Genomic DNA, 16,700 nt, shown 5'->3' on the forward strand with positions numbered 1-16,700 from the left:
CACTCCCTGCGGGAGGCGCGGGGCGGCGCGGGGTGGAGCCCCAGCTAAGGCGGTGGGAGGGTCGCGCGCTTCTCCTTTGGAGGGGCCGGGGTACCGGGGGCTCCCAACCTCTGAGCCGCATCAAGTTTTCAGTAGATATGTAAGAAGATGAGCTTTTCCCAAGGGGTACACTTAATTTTTATTTAGTATCCCTAATATTATATGTTTATATACTGCCAAATCTTCTCATTTTGAAACAATTCGCACAGAGAAGATGAATAGTACAAAGTGATACTTCCACCTTTCACTAGACCCGTGATTTATACATGTATTTAAACGTATATTTACATTTTTAAGTACTTGATGTATACTTTTAAAATATACTTACATACTCTTCTGACTGTACCATTTGAAAATAAGTTGCCCATAGCATAATATTTCACTCTTAAGTACTCCAATTTGTATCTCCTGAGGACAAGAATATTCTCTTCATAACCTTAATACCCAATCACGCTCAAGAAATTTAGATTAAACAGTGCCATATCTTTTCCCTAGCCTTTCAAAAAATTTAGACTTTCAGGAAAGGTTTCTTGTGCAATAGGAGCCCATGTACCTACCCTTTTCCTAGATGAACTGATAACCTTTTACCAGAGTTGCTTTGTGTTTCTTTAAATATATGTATGAATAATAACATTAATAAAATAAAATGTTTTATTTTGTTGAGTCATTAAGTTAGATAAAAAAATTTTAAAAATCCACTGCTATGTACACTGACCCTCACTCTGCATCTCCTTTCCCACATAACCACAATTCCATGACCCCCCTCAAGGGATTAAATATTCATATAATGCTATTATTATTTATTATTTTAATTTTTTAGTTGTAGATGGGATACCTTTATTTATTTTTATGTGGTGCTGAAGATGGAACCCAGTGCCTCCACATGCTAGGCCAGTGCTTTACTATTGAGCTACAAGTGCAGCCCCACTATTATTTAACATAAAGTTAATAGTCAAATTTCCTCAATCGTCAGGGCTTGCCTAGGATGGTGGAGGTCCTGGGTTCGATCCTCAGCATCACATTAAAAAACAAACAACAACAAATAAATAAAGGTTAAATTCTTTTTAAAAAGTTTCCTCAGTTGTGTCTTTAGTGTCTGCTGTGGCTTCAATATGTCCCTTCAAAATTTGCATAGAAACTTAATCTTTTTTTTTTAATTTTTAGTTGTAGTTGGACACTACTTTTATTTCACTTATTTATTTTTTTATTTGGTGCTGAGGATCGAACCCAGGGTCTCACACATGGGAGGTGAGTGCTCTACCCCTGAGCCATAACCCCAGTCCCTAGAAACTTAATCTTGATTGTGGTGGTATTAATAAGTGGGGCCCTTAAGAGGCTGCTAGGCCTCGAGGGCTATCATAAACAGAGTAATGCCTGACAATTGATCTTGAGGGGGCAAGTTTACTTTTTCTCTCCCTTCTGCCCCGTAAAGACACCAAGATAAAGCCATCTATGAGGAACTGGCCTCACCAGATAGTGAACCAGAGAGCACCTTAGTCCTGAACTTCTCTTGTCTCTAGAACTGTGAGAAAATGAATTTCTTTATAAATTACCCAATCTGTGGTATTTTTGTCATAATGAAAGGGTAAAGTTTCTAAGCTGCAAAGCCTGGGTTAAAAAGTAAAGGACTAGGTATTGTAGAGTTTCTGAACTGCACACAGAACCTGAAATTCCTAAGGCAGTTAAGACAATATCCTACTGGCCATTTAGTTGTTTAATAACTTAGGACCCTGTGTAGCCTGGCATGTAGGCATCCAGGGCCCAAAACCAATCAGTTTAAATGTGTACCCCACTTAGGAGTGACCAATCACCCCCGCCCAGCCTGTTCCCGCCAATGAATGTACTAATCATGTCTAAGAGTTGTTGTTTGATTTTCCCGTGCCTCATGATGATTTGTTCTGATGTATGCAAAGCCCCCCCCCTCCCCAAAAAGTGTACTTAAGCACTGCTCAACCCTTGCCCGGAGCTCTGGGCTGCTCTCCTTTCTTGAGTGGGCACGGAGCCCCAGCATGCTGGATCAATAAATCCCCTTCTGCCAATTGCATGAGTGGTCTCTTGGAGGTCTCTTTCTCCGACGCTTCGCCGGACCCTTACAATAGCAATACAAATCGACTAAGATGGTGTCCTTTATGATGTTTAATTTAAATATAATGCAATCAAGGATCATGCATTGTATTTAATTGACTTTACATTCGTATTTGCAAAGACCACTGAGTGGAGGGTGGAGGAGGTAAAGGAAGATGCTCATAGATCACTTGGAAGGTCTTGTAGCAGCCTACATGACAGATGATGATGACTTGAACCAGGGTAGTGGTAATGCTGGTCCTGGTGGAAAGGGAGAGAAATTGTGACCACAAATACATATATTAGGAGAGAAAACCCCTCAGGTTATGGTATTGGATGGGTTATGAGAAGGAAAGTAATCCAGGATGATTATCAGGTTCATGCATTTGAAGTTATAAAAATAGTACAAATCATTTCTATATATCCTTTGCCCTGATACCAAGGTTACCCAAATATTAACATTTACCATTACATATGTAATTTTTTTCCCACTTGAGAGTAAGTTTTAGAAATAAAGCACATTTACCTCTTAACTCCCTGTGATGGTACATTTTATGTGTCAGATTGACTCAGTCATGGGCACCCAGATATTTGGTCAAATGTTGAGAGCCACTGCCAGGTCAAGATGGTGCCTGGCATTTTGCCAGAAGGAGTGGTTCCTGCTGCCTCCGGTGCCCGCTATTTTTGAGCTCTCACGGAGTTCCTAGAGAGTTCGTGTGGGTGGAGTTCCCGGGTTGAGTTCAGGTTGAGTGCTGGCAAAGTTCCCGAAGTTCCAGTGGAGCTCTAGGGGAGTTCCTGGAGAGTTCGAGTGGGCAGCGAGTGGGCAGCGGGCAGCGTGAGTTCTAAAAATAAAGTTTGTTCCTGCTTGAATCTTCAAGTGGCTGGGGATTTGTGCCCAGCCAGACTGCGGCATGTGGTGGCCCGCACGGGGAATGCCTGAGGGTAAGTGATAAGGTAAACTGCTCACCCCTGAGGGCAGTGCGAGAGGATGGGTAACCATTTAAAGATTCTTCTTTCCTTTTGTTTTGCTTTTGTTTTAAGTTGCCTGTCCCTGGAGATGGATGGGACAGAAGAAAAACCGCTCACATCTGAGGAAAAACTATTTGCGTCTGAGGAACTGATAGGGAGAAAGGAAGGATGGACATTTCCGGAGGATAGAAAGGCTGATATAATGAACTTTTGTTCCATTTTGGTTTCATTTTGTCTCAGTTTTCTTTTGCATTATCTTAGTGAGGGGTATCTTCGTCACGGAAATATGGAATTAAAAATTAATAAGAACGAAACAGAAAGGGCTTTAAGTAAAGTGCTAGAGGAAGGAGGCATCTCAGTCAAATCAAGAACAGTTAGGGTATATGTTAAGATGATACAAAGATGTAGCCCATGGTTCATTAAAGAGGGATTGTTAAATATATCACAATGGAAACATCATGGTGAAGATTTTAAAAAGATACAAAAGGAAAGCCCAGGAACTCTGCCAGTTGGCACATTACCATTATGGAGGTTGGTACAATCTTGTTTGCTTAGTCTAGGAGAAGACATCTTACATCAAGTAAAAGAGGAAGTCTCTTGAGTTAGACAAAGGAAAAAAGTTTAGAGGAGGAAGGGCTATCAGGGGAGAAATCACAACGGGAGGTTGCTACTAACCCCTTTCTATCACTGGGGGGTGTGGGTGTCCAACCAACAGCTCCACCTATGGAGACAACATATGCTGAGTGGCCCTCGACCCCCATAGTTGATAGATGGGATCCTGAGACAGGACCTCAAAGATTAACATGCCCTGTATTTGAGGAGGCAGGAGGGCAGCGAATTTACCATGTTTTAGATTTCAAAACAGTGAAGCAGCTGAAAGAGGACGTAACAACCTATGGTCCTCAAGTGCCCTTCACTGTAAGCATGGTCGAATCCATTACCAACTTGAACATGACACCAGCAGATTGGGCTAGTATGTGCAAAGCTGTGCTAAATGGAAGACAATACCTGTTATGGAAGGTTGCCAATCAGGAATTTTGCATGGAGACGGCTAGGCAAAATGCAGCAGCCAGTTATCCTCAGAGAAATCTAGATATGTTGCTAGGAGAGGGACCTTATGAGGGTCAGCAGCAACAAGTTAGATATGATCCTGCCATATACATACAAATCACTTCAGCTGCTGTTAGGGCATGGAAAACTTTACAGGGCCATGGAGATTTACAAGGTCAATTATCTAAGGTAATACAGGGAGCTAATGAACCTGCTGAGAGCCACAGCCGAGTCTGTATGGCTCCCGGGCATTTTGCCAACAGTATTGATTGACAGGCGAGGCATTAATATCCGCCTCTGCCGCTACTTTTGAGTTCTCGCGCTATTTTGGAGTTCTCATGGGGATTTCCGGGATTCCCCGGGAGTTCCCATTGGTTGGCGAAGTGCAGGAGGAGGGATTTCTCGGGCAGCTATTTCCAGCTGGGGGTTCCTGCAGAAGCCAAGTGGCTTTTGGGAGGATTCCCCAGGAGCCTGTGTGAGGTTTTTTCTTGCAGTTCAAAAATAAAGTTTGTTCCTGCTTCAGTGGCTCGTGATTTGTGCCCAGCCAGACTGCGGCAGAACCTTACGCTCAATTTGTAGATAGGCTTATACAACCAGCTACCAGAGTCTTTGGGGATGTAGAACAAGTGACGCCATTAATAAAACAACTAGCCTACCAACAGGCAAATAGATGGTGCAGGGAGGCCATTAGACCATGGAGACATGGAGATTTAAATACATATATTAAATTACGTAGAGATGTTAATGAACAAGGGCAAGTCTTGGCAGCTGCAGTACAACAGGCTTTAGGTGCCAGGCCAAAAACATGCTACAATTGTGAACAAACAGGACATTTTAAAAGGAGTTGCCTCATAAGAGGAGGGTTTAACAAAACTAGGTATCAAAGGAGTAGAATACCGGGTATGTGCCCATGATGCCGAGAGGGAGACATTGGGCTAATGAACGCCGGTCTCAAACCACCATAGAGGGTACTCCGTTATCAAAAAATAAACAAGGACCAGGTGTTTATCCACGATATCATGGAGAAAGGCATCGGGCTCCATTGTCAAAAAATGGACAGGTGGGCCCCATGCTCTGGGGCCCACGACCACAAATATACGGGGCGGTGGAGGAACCCAGCAACACCATCAGGGTAGTGCCCAGGACACATTATCCATTAGATCCCTCATCAGACAAACCAGAGGGAGCGCAGGGTTGGACACCTGCGCCTCCAACAGATCAGTACTAACTCCAGAGATGGGAGTTCAAATCATTCCCACAGGGGTGAAAGGACCTCTTCCCCAAGGAACAGTAGGCTTTTTATTGGGACACAGCTCTTTTACTCTAAAAGGACTTTTGATAAGTCCTGGGGTAATTGATCCCGATTATGAAAGTGAAATAAAAATCATAGCCAGTTCTCCAAAGGGTATATCAGTAATTTCACCAGGAGATAGAATAGCACAGTTATTAATAATACCCAGCCTACATGATAAATTTTCCAGTAGTACTATAGAAAAAGGTTCCAGAGGATTAGGCTCCATAGGTGTAGATTGGGCTATGTTGTCTTTAAATTTAGATTCTCGCCCTATGCTAAAACTAAATATTCAAGGACATGAATTTAATGGGCTACTGGATATAGGTGCAGACCTTAGCATCATATCTCGTCAAGAATGGCCAAAACATTGGCCATTACAACAAACCACTCAAATGCTTCAAGTCCTAGGAGTGGCAACTAATCCCCATAGAAGTGCAATGGTCTTAGATTGGAAGGATCCTGAAGGATGTGAAGGAACTATACAGCCATATGTACTGGATCATCTTCCCATAAATTTATGGGGATGAGATGTTTTAGATCAATTAGGTTTGACATTAACAAATAACATCAATTCAAATGCGCCCACTATTATGGCTAGATAAGGTTTTAAGAAAGAAAAAGGATTAGGAGAACAAGGACAAAGTATAGTGGCACCAATACAAATAGCTCAAAAAACAGATAGACATGGATTGGGTTTTCAGGAGGGGGTCACTGAGACAATCAAAATTACTTGGAAATCAGATAGACCAGTATGGGTTCCTCAGTGGCCCCTGACTAAAGAAAAGATATAAGCAGCCCATGACCTGGTCAAACAACAATTAGTGGAGGGACATATGCAACCTTCCATATCTCCCTATAATACTTCCATTTTTGTCATCAAAAAGAAATCTGGTAAATGGAGATTATTGCAAGATTTAAGAGCCATTAATAATGAGATGGTTATTATGGGACCTGCTCAATCGGGGATTCCCCAATTGTCTGCTTTGCCAAAAACCTGGTATGTTTTAGTTATAGATATTAAAGATTGTTTTTTTTCAATTCCAATTCATCCTGAGGATAGTTCATGTTTTGCATTTACTATCCCTGCACTGAATCATGAAGGTCCCGATCAGAGATATGAATGGAAAGTACTCCCTCAAGGGATGGCTAACAGCCCAACTATGTGTCAAATTTATGTTAACAAAGCAGTCCAGCCACTTAGAAATAAAAATCCTGAACTACAAATATTTCACTATATGGATGATGTATTATTGGCACACAAAGATAAAAACACATTGCTGGAATGTTATGCCACACTTACAAACTTATTAAAAAATTACAATCTAGAGATAGCAATAGATAAAGTTCAATTAAATTTTCCAATTAATTACTTAGGAGTTCTATTATCCTCAACCATGGTCCGTCCACCAAAAATTCAAATACGAGTAGATCAACTCAAATCACTTAACGACTTTCAAAAGTTATTGGGAGACATAAATTGGATAAGACCTTTTCTAGGTATACCAACAGGAGAGTTGGGACCTTTATTTGATATCCTAAAAGGTCCATCAGATCCAAATTCACCCTGCATATTAACCCCTGAAGCAAGAAAGACATTAAAAATCATTGAAACATATATGGAAAATATGCATTTGGATAGAATTGATATAAGTTTGCCTTTATTATTTATTGTACTACCAACAAAAAATATTCCTACAGGAGTATTTTGGCAAGAAGGTCCATTATTGTGGATACATTTATCTTATTCTCCTAACACTATTCTTACTAGGTATCCTGAGGCTGTAGGACAATTAATACTCAAAGGAATAAGAGCAGCAAAGGGAGTGTTTGGAATTTCTCCCAATAAAATTATTACTCCATATAAAATGGATCAAATTGATGAGTTAGCTAATGAGTTAAATACTTGGGCAATAATCATGTGCAAATCTAATGTTTCATTTGATAATCATTTACCATCTAATCCTTTGTTGTCTTTTTGGTCTTTGCATCCTGTAGTTATTCCAAAAATGACAAGAAAAACACCTATCATGAATGCTCCAAATACATTCACTGATGGGTCAAATAATGGTACAGCAGCAGTAGTTACCCCTGATCAAACATTTACATTTTTAGTACCCAAACAATCAGCTCAAAAGGTAGAGCTTAATGCAGTATTACAAGCTTTTGTGATGTTTAAAGATTCTGTATTTAATTTCTTTTCCGATAGTCAATATATAGTTAATGCTATAGTATCCCTTGAAGATGCTGGTAGGGTTTCCCCTTCCTCTACTGTTTTCTCTTTGTTTTCCACTATACAAAGTCTCATCTGGGACAGAAAAGATCCATTCTTTATAGGACATATCAGGGCACATACAGAATTGCCTGGAGCCCTTAGTTTGGGCAATGATATAGCAGATAAAATTACACATGACATACATATTTTCTCTACACTAGAAGAAGCTATAAATTTTCATAAATCCTTCCATGTCAATGCTAATACTTTACAAAAGCATTTTAAAATAACTAAGGAACAAGCTAGACAAATAATAAAACAATGTCAAAATTGTGTGACCTTTTTACCACAAGTTAATCTTGGAGTCAATCCTAGAGGACTGATACCTAACCATATTTGGCAGATGGACGTCACATGTCCCGATTGGCAGGACACATCAACGTGGGCAGTGAACCAAATGGGGAGGAATGAAGAACAAGAGACACGAAGGGTGACAGCAAGACAAAAGTTCTGATCAAGCTGCAAACTTTTATTGTTCACACAGGGGTATTTATGGGCTGGGGATGGGGAAGCTCTCTTATAGGCAGTTGATGGATGTTTTCACAAGGTGAGATAACGCAGGATGTTTCAGGAAGACAGATGGCCGCAAGATGTCTCAGGGAGATAGAGGGCTGCAGGGTATCTCCCAGGCAGGATGTCTCCCAGGGGGCTGTTTCTTGTAACTGTCAGGCTATTCTTTGAAGGAGAACTCCCTTCTAGTCCCTGGCAGTCACACACTTGCCAGAATTTGGAAAGTTAAAATATTTGCATGTTATAGTTGATACTTCTTCCGGTTTTTTGATGGGCTCCCTTCAAGCCGGAGAAAAAACTAGAGATATTATAGCTCATTGCTTACAAAATTTTGCCACTGTGGGCATTCCAAAACAGTTAAAAACAGATAATGGCCCTGACTATACTTCTACCTCTTTTAAACAATTTTGCTCATCATTTGGCATTACTCATATAACAGGAATCCCATACAATCCACAGGGACAAGGCATAGTTGAAAGAGCTCATCAAACTATTAAAATGTACTTATTAAAGCAAAAAGAGGGAATTGGGAAGGGGTATAGATCCCCCAAAGTTAAACTTAAAATAACCCTTTTTACTCTAAACTTTTAAAATTTGGATTCATCAGGGCTTAGTGCTGCGGAAAGGCACATGTGTCCAAAAAATGTACATAAGCCCAAGGTACTTTGGAAGGATATTCTAACAGGACAATGGAAAGGTCCTGACCTAGTGATTCTCTGAAGTCGGGGGTCTGCTTGTGTGTTTCCACAGGGAGAACAGCAGCCAATTTGGATTCCAGAGAGAGAGACTAATTAAAGTGATTTCTATAGACCAAAAAGAAGATGATTTGGCTCAAATCCATAACAGCTGATATCCAGAGCTCCAGTTTGGCTATCCTTACATCTGCGACAGTGGTTCTCCCACACCAGGAGGCTAATGAATAATGAACACCATTAAGGCCTATTTCAAATGTAAGAAACCTTGGGGCTTGCTTGTGGAAATACCTTCAGACCCATTATGCAAGTTACAGGAAAAAGGATGAGATATCAAAAGAAGAATCAGACCCAGGTGGTAATCAGGATGCTTTTTTCAATATCTATTTTATTATTGCCCTTTTCCACATCATGAAGTTTTGTTTTGTTTTTGAGCTCATACAGACCTAGGTTAATGTTTTTCTGATCAGTTTTATTTTTTGACTCTGGAGTTTTTGAGCATTGCAATGAAGATTTCACCTGTAAAAAGCTACAAGGCCTTTACTATTATTTTATGTGTTGTATGTATTGTGTTATGTGTGCACACTTGTGTTTTGTGTTGCATGTCTGTATGTGCATATGTCCATATATCATATATGAGGAGCGATCATGAAAAAATGGATCCAAATTTGTTTTTATTATTCACGTGATTTAAATGGTTTAATTTAAATTGGGTAAACAGCTGTTGAGGATTGTTCTAAAATGTGAACAAAAAAGGAGGTTAACAGATCTGTTTGTTTACTTTCACCTTTCCTTTTCATTATATCTAATTCTATTCAGGATACTAAGTTGTTTAGAAAATTGCAATTGCTTTTTTTAGTGCCTGCTGGAATGTTACATAATTTTTTTTTACCCATCGCTGCCAGAATTCCTATCTTCATCCCAGTGCCGGTGAAGACAAAGATAAAACCAAACTATAGCTTCTGGATAGCCATCACAACAAACTGTATAAACTGATGCATCAATGAATAATGTAACTCAACAAGTGATGCTCAATCAAGGAGTCGATTTACTTTGGGAGGAAAAGGACATATTAATGGATTCCTCTGCTTTAAACTGCTTGCAAAACTTGCCTGGAGTATGTATCACTTGTATGCATTGTGAACTAACTGTTGGTGCAGCAAATTGTGGTAGTGCCGGGGTATCTTTGCTGATGGTGTCACCAGCGGTACAATTTTTCCAAAAGGGGCCATCAATTGGCTTGGTGTCGTGGTGTTTTGTATCCTCCCCTTTCTGCTTGCAGCAGGTTGTTCATGTTGTTTGTGTAAAAACCAGTATCCACAGGTGTGGCTGTATGCTGGACTGGTAGTCAATGACGGGTAAGATCCAATTGCAGTGGTACCAACCTAAGACAGGAGGCTGACGCCTTGAGTCAGCTCATCTGATGACGGGTAAGGACCATATGTAGTATTGGACAACCTAAGACAGTCACGGTCCCTAAGCCACATACTTGTTGTTTAATTAAACAGAAGGGGGGAGATGTTGAGAGCCACGGCCAGGTCAAGATGGTGCCTGGCATTTTGCCAGAAGGAGAGGTTCCTGCTGCCTCCGGTGCCGCTATTTTTGGGCTCTCAGGGAGTTCCTGGAGAGTTCGGTGGGCAGTGTGCAGCGTGAGTTCTAAAAATAAAGTTCATTCCTGCTTGAATCTTCAAGTGGCTCCTGATTTGTGCCCAGCCAGACTGAGGCAGTCAAGTATCATTCTGGGCGTTTCTGTGAGAGTGTTTTGAACAATAGGAACATTTAAATTGGTAGACAGAGTAGAGCAAATTACCCTCCCTAATGTGTGGGGGCCTTATCCAAAGAGTTGGAAGCCTGAATAGAACAACAGGGTAATGGCAGGGAAGTGTTGGAGAGCGATATTGGCCAAATTATATTGTTATATTGGGTGCAGGTATGAATAGGTAACAAGAAATTCCTTCATTATGTGCAACTGTCAATGCACCAATTAAAAAAACTGTGGAAATAAATTTTACAAAGTGCTTTTCTTCCAAGTAAATAAGATATCCTCCTGACTGGTTGCATTGGTATTAGAACATTAGCTTTTTCCTGCCTTGGAACTCAGACTAAAACATTTGCTCCTCCTGGGTCTTGAGCCCAGTCGTTAGACTGAAACTACACCATTGGTTCTCGGGCCTTTTAGATCTCCATTTTTCTGGGTCTCCACCTTGCCAACTCACCCTGAAGATCTTGGGGATCTTTCAATTTGTTATCATCCATAATCAAAGAGCAAATTTACTGTAATAAAATCTATTTCTCTCTCTCTCCTAGTGGTTCTGTTTCTGTAGAGAGCCATGACTAATATATTTTAAGAATGTATATTTACTAAAGAGAGATAGACATTAGCCAGAATGTAATTGTCCCATTCTAGAGATTAACATAGATACAGTACTATTATCTAAATTACAGACCTTATTCAAAGTTAGCCAATTGTTCCACTAATGCTCTATATGTAAAATTTAAAAAAAAAAATTGTTTTCTGGTCTAGGAGCCAATCTAGTACAAAATGGTGCATTTACTTGTTAGGTCTCTTTTGTTTTCATTAACCTGGACTAGTTCCTTAGTCTTTCTTCATCTTTGGGGTATTTATTTATTTAAAGATGGGGTCTTGATATGTCATCCAGGCTGGTCTCAAACTTCTGGGTTCAAGCAATCCTTCTGTTTTGGCCACTCCAGTGGCTGGGACTCTAGGTGCATGACTCTGCACCTGGCTGACTTTGACATTTTAAAGGCGACAGGCCATTTATTTCATTGAATGCATCACAATTTAGATTTGTCTAATGTTTAATCCATGATTAAGTGTTGAGAGCCACAGCCAAAGGGGCCCCAGCAAACTTCCAGCTGCAGGCTGATGATCCAGCTGCCAGCAAACTTCCAGTTGCCGGCTGATGATTGGCTCACAGTGGCCCCAGCAACATCTAGCTGATTGGCTCCTCTGCGGTGATGTTCATTGGGCTGTTTCCCTGCCCTTCAGACTGCCAGCTGATGATTGGCTCACAGCGGCCCCAGCAACATCTAGCTGATTGGCTCCTCCACGGAGCTGCTCATTGGGTGACTTCTTTGGCTCTGCCCACGCAACCCAGCCAATCGGCCTCAGGAGCAGGAGGATTGTGGGAGGTTGAGAGGCTGGTGTGGGGGAGAGAGGCTTGTGGAAGCCGGTGGTGGCAGTTGGGCTCTGAGGGTTTTTCCCTGGAGCTGTTTTGTTTGGCGTTTGTAGTTCTAAAAATAAAGTTAGTTTCTTTTTGACAAGTGGCTCCTGATTTGTGCCAAGCCAGACTTCAGCAATTAAGATCTTAGGTTGCATTTTTGGCAGGAATACTGCAGAAATGATACATCAGTCAGCTTTCCATTACTGTAACAAACACCTCAGACAAATTGACTTATAAAAAGATTTATTTTGGGGCTGAGGTTGTGGCTCAGTGGTAGAGCGCTTGCCTAGCATGCCTGAGGCACAGGCTTCGATTGATCCTCAGCACCACATAAAAATAAACAAACAAGCAGATAAACAAACAAACGAATGAATAAATAAATAAAGGTATTATGTCCATCTACAACTTAAAAAAAAAAAAGATTTATTTTGGCTGGTGGTTTTGGGTTTCAGTCTATGGTCGGTTTGCCCCATTGCTTTGGGCTTGGGCAAGGAAGCACCCCATGGCAGGGAGAACCTGGCAGAACAAAGCCACTCCCCGAAAGGCCAGGATGCAAAGGAAAAAGAAGAGGAAGGGGCTGGAGTCCTGATATCCACTTCAAGGGCACACCCCCCACTAAGTCCCACCTCTTTAAGGTGATAGCACCAAACTGGGGACCAGCCTCTAACAATGGACTTTAGGGGGACACTCCAGATTCAAACTATAGCAAGCGATATTGAGTCCTCCTTTGTGCACCTTATTCGGGGACGCATGGTCTTGAACTCTCCTATTACTAACTGTAATTCTGATCATGTGATTAAGGTGATATCTGTCAGGTTTTTCCAATCTCTAATTGTCGGAGATACAGTAGTTCCCCCTTTTCCATGATCTCAGTCACCTGAAGTCAGCTGTGGTCTAAAAATATTAAGTGGAAAATTACAGAAATAAACAACATATAATTTTCAAATGACTTCTATTACAGTATATTGTTATAACTAGTCTATTTTATTATTAGTTATTGTTGTTAATCTCTTACTGAGCATAATTTATAAGTTAAACTTTATCACAGTTATGAAAAACATAACAGGAGAAAAACGTAATAAATCAGTCTCCAAATCCATGGAGTCCATATACACCTGATGGGCGTCTGTGGAGTCAACCAACTGCTGATTGAAAGTATTTTTTACAACTTGCATCTGTACGAAACATGTGCAGACCTTTTCCTTGTTATCGTTCTTAAACAATAGAGTATAACAAGTATTTATACAGCCCTTCTGTTGTAGCAGACATAGTAAGTAATTTGGAGATGATTTAAGAGGACATGCCTAGGTCATAGCCAAATGTTATGCCATTTTACATAAGGGACTTGAGCGTCTGTAGACTTGATACCTGTGGGGGTCCCAGGAACCACTCTTCCATGGTACTGGGGAATTACAGTATCTATGGGGTTTGGTACTATCCGCCGTTTCTAGTATCCACTGGTCATGTGGGAACATACCCCGCTGCGGATAAGGGGGGACAACTGTACTTTTGAGTCTATGTATTTCCTGTTTGTCATTAAACGTTTGTCCACTAATTTTATCATTTGAAAGTATATGAGAGGCATCTTTCTACTAGGGATTATCAAAATGAAATGAGATCCCTGGGATTAGCGGGGTGGCTGAGTGTTATAGGGTGGTGGTGAAATCACCTGAAGAGAAATCCTATGGTGAAAAAAGAATTAGGATGTTTATTGGAAAGATCACGCTGGTTAGTGTGTGAAGAGCGTTTTTGAGGAGTGGGAAGAGTAGAGAAGCAGGGGAAGAGGAGAAAAGTCTTTGTTAAAATTGTGGGTGAAAGATAACATGAAGAAAGGCAGCATGTGGTCTAAGAGAGAAGCAAATTGATCAGAAAGCCATTGAACAGATTATATTATAGGACTGGTTCTTTGGCTAAGGCCTTGCAACTTGCTAATCAGTGGGAGTGTTGAGAAGCTATGGTCAGGAAAAACCTTGCTATAGAGCTGACGTTTAAACAGAAATTTGAACGACTAGAGGGAACTAACCACATGGAAAGAGAGATCCAGACATAAGGCATGGTATTTAATATATTCTAGAAGTGTGATGTTGCCCTTAGTATTGGCACATTTAGGTGACCAATAAAATATATTGGAGGGCTGGGGATGTGGTTCAAGCGGTAGCGCGCTCGCCTGGCATGCGTGCGGCCCGGGTTTGATCCTCAGCACCACATACAAACAAAGATGTTGTGTCCGCTGAGAACTGAAAAATAAATATTGAAAAATTCTCTCTCTCTTTAAAAATAAATAAATAAATAAATAAATAAAATATATTGGGTAGAATATGCCGGGTGCCGTGGTACATGCATATGACTACTTGGAAGGTTGAGGCAGAAGGATTGCAAATTGGACGTCAACTTGGGCATTTTAGTGAAGCCCTATCTCAGCAAACAAACCTCCAACATTGGATAGATAAATGAATTAGTGTATTAATGGAAAGGGCCAACATCATTATTCTCTTTGTAAAAATAAATGAAACATTAGCAAATGCAAGCTCCTCGGGCAAGTTGATTGTCTGTGTTTCAAATAATATCTACTATTTGCAGAAAGTCTGTGTTGGCTGGATTAAGATTTGTAAAGGCTTTAAGTACTGAGAGTCACGGTGGCCATTTTATGTGTCACTAACAAAACAAAGCAAACAACAAACACCAGTCTGTAACATGAGGATTGGCATGACCAACAAAGAACTCATTGGTTTTCCCTGTGATGATTACTTCAATACTTGTTCATTTAAAAAAAAGTACTTTATGCTTATTGAGGTTTGATTTAAATATAAGAAATTTAAAATCTTAAATGTACAGCTTAATTTTACATGTGATGCACCCATATCAAGATATAGAGAATTCTAGTACCTCAGATGGCTCCCAGCCAAGCCCATACTATCCTGCCACAGGTAACTCCTATTCTAGTCTTTATCACCATAGATGCGTTTTGCTCCTTTGTGTACTTCATATAAATATGGATTCTCTCGTCTTTATTTTCTTCTACTCAACATTATGTTTGTGAGATTCATCCATGTGCGGGGCAGTAATTTGTAATTTGTTCATTTTCATTATTATACAGTATTGAAATATATGAACAAATTATATTCCTGTACATGTTTCTTGTTGGACATAAACAATCATTTCTTTTTTTTTGTGTGTGTGTATATTCAGGAGTGAAATTGCTGGGTCATAGGATAAACCAATGTTTACTTATTTCTTATGGTGTTGGGAATTGAACCCAGGGCCTCAGGAATGCTAAGTACACACGCTATAGCAATAAGCTAGGCCTCCGGCTCCCTAACATATTTATTTCTAAAATGACAAACTCACTCAAAGAGTTTTTGGGATGTTCCTACTTTTTTTGGTACCAGATGCTGTCCTAGATGTTTTATATTTATGAACTCTTTTAGTTCTTACCACAGTCCCACAAAGTATGAAGCAGCCAGGAAGCAGAGCAGCTTAGTGGTTAGGTCTCTTGCCCATAGTCGCAGATCTGGTAAACAAGCCCGAGAGTCAAGCTATTTGGGCTATTCTTCCTGTGAGATACAGTAAAAGCGCCTTAGTGTAAAGGATTGGCTCACATGATTATGGGCTGGGAAATCTCCTGTCTGCTATCTGTAGCTGGAGAATCAGGAAAGCCAATGGTGGAGTTCTAGGCCAAACCCGAAGGTCTGAGAACCAGGGGAGCCCATGGGCTAAGTTCCAGTCCAAGTCCAGAGGCCTAAGAACCCAGGACTCATGTTGAGAGTCCCAGTCTGACTCTGAAGACAGAGAATGAGGAGCACTGAAGTCCAAGGGCAGGAGCGGATGGATGTTCTCCCTGAGGCAGGAAGCAAATTTGTCCTTCCTTTGTCTTTTGGTCTTTTTGTTTGAGGTCCTTACTGGACTGGATGTGGCCCACCTGAGTAGGTGAGAGTGAGGCTCTTCATTGTCCACCCATTCAAATGCTAACCCTCACAGCCATATCTAGAAATAATCTCTTAGCCAGTCAAGTTCACCATCACAGCCTCCTCATCCAGCTTCGGGCCCTCTGGGGTTCCGGGCTCTGTATGAATTCTTTACATTAGTCTCATTGACGTGTGTGTGTTTTCTTTCTTTTATTAGTGGATGAACTCCTTTTATATCTTCTATCATTCCACCACAGTCTACTATTTATGGTTGGCACTTGGAAACTGTTGACTAGTGGCCACAGAAGGGAGGTGAGACCAATGTAAAAATATAGTATAGAATGAAAAGTGCCCTCACCAGGATGTAAACAAAGCAATGTAGACACACCACGGCTGTTTATACCGGAGTAGGGAAGCCCTCACGATAGAAGTGGTATCTGGACTGAAACCGAAAGGTTGAAGAATTTTGCCTTGTCAAGAGAAGATGGAGCCAGGCAGGCACACACCTGTAAACCCAGCAACTTGGGAGGGTGAAGCATAAGGATTTGCAAGTTAGAGACAACCTCAGCATCTTAGCTAGACCCTGTCTCAAAATAAAAACAATAAAAAGGGCTGGGGGTGAAGTTCAATTCAGTGGAAAAGCACCCCAGGCTTCAATCCCAGTACCACAAAAAGAAGGAGAGAAAGGGTAGTGGGGGGGGGAGGGAGGAAAGAAGGAGG

Source organism: Ictidomys tridecemlineatus, chromosome 11 (assembly GCF_052094955.1).
Source record: "Ictidomys tridecemlineatus isolate mIctTri1 chromosome 11, mIctTri1.hap1, whole genome shotgun sequence".
NCBI lineage: Eukaryota > Metazoa > Chordata > Mammalia > Rodentia > Sciuridae > Ictidomys > Ictidomys tridecemlineatus.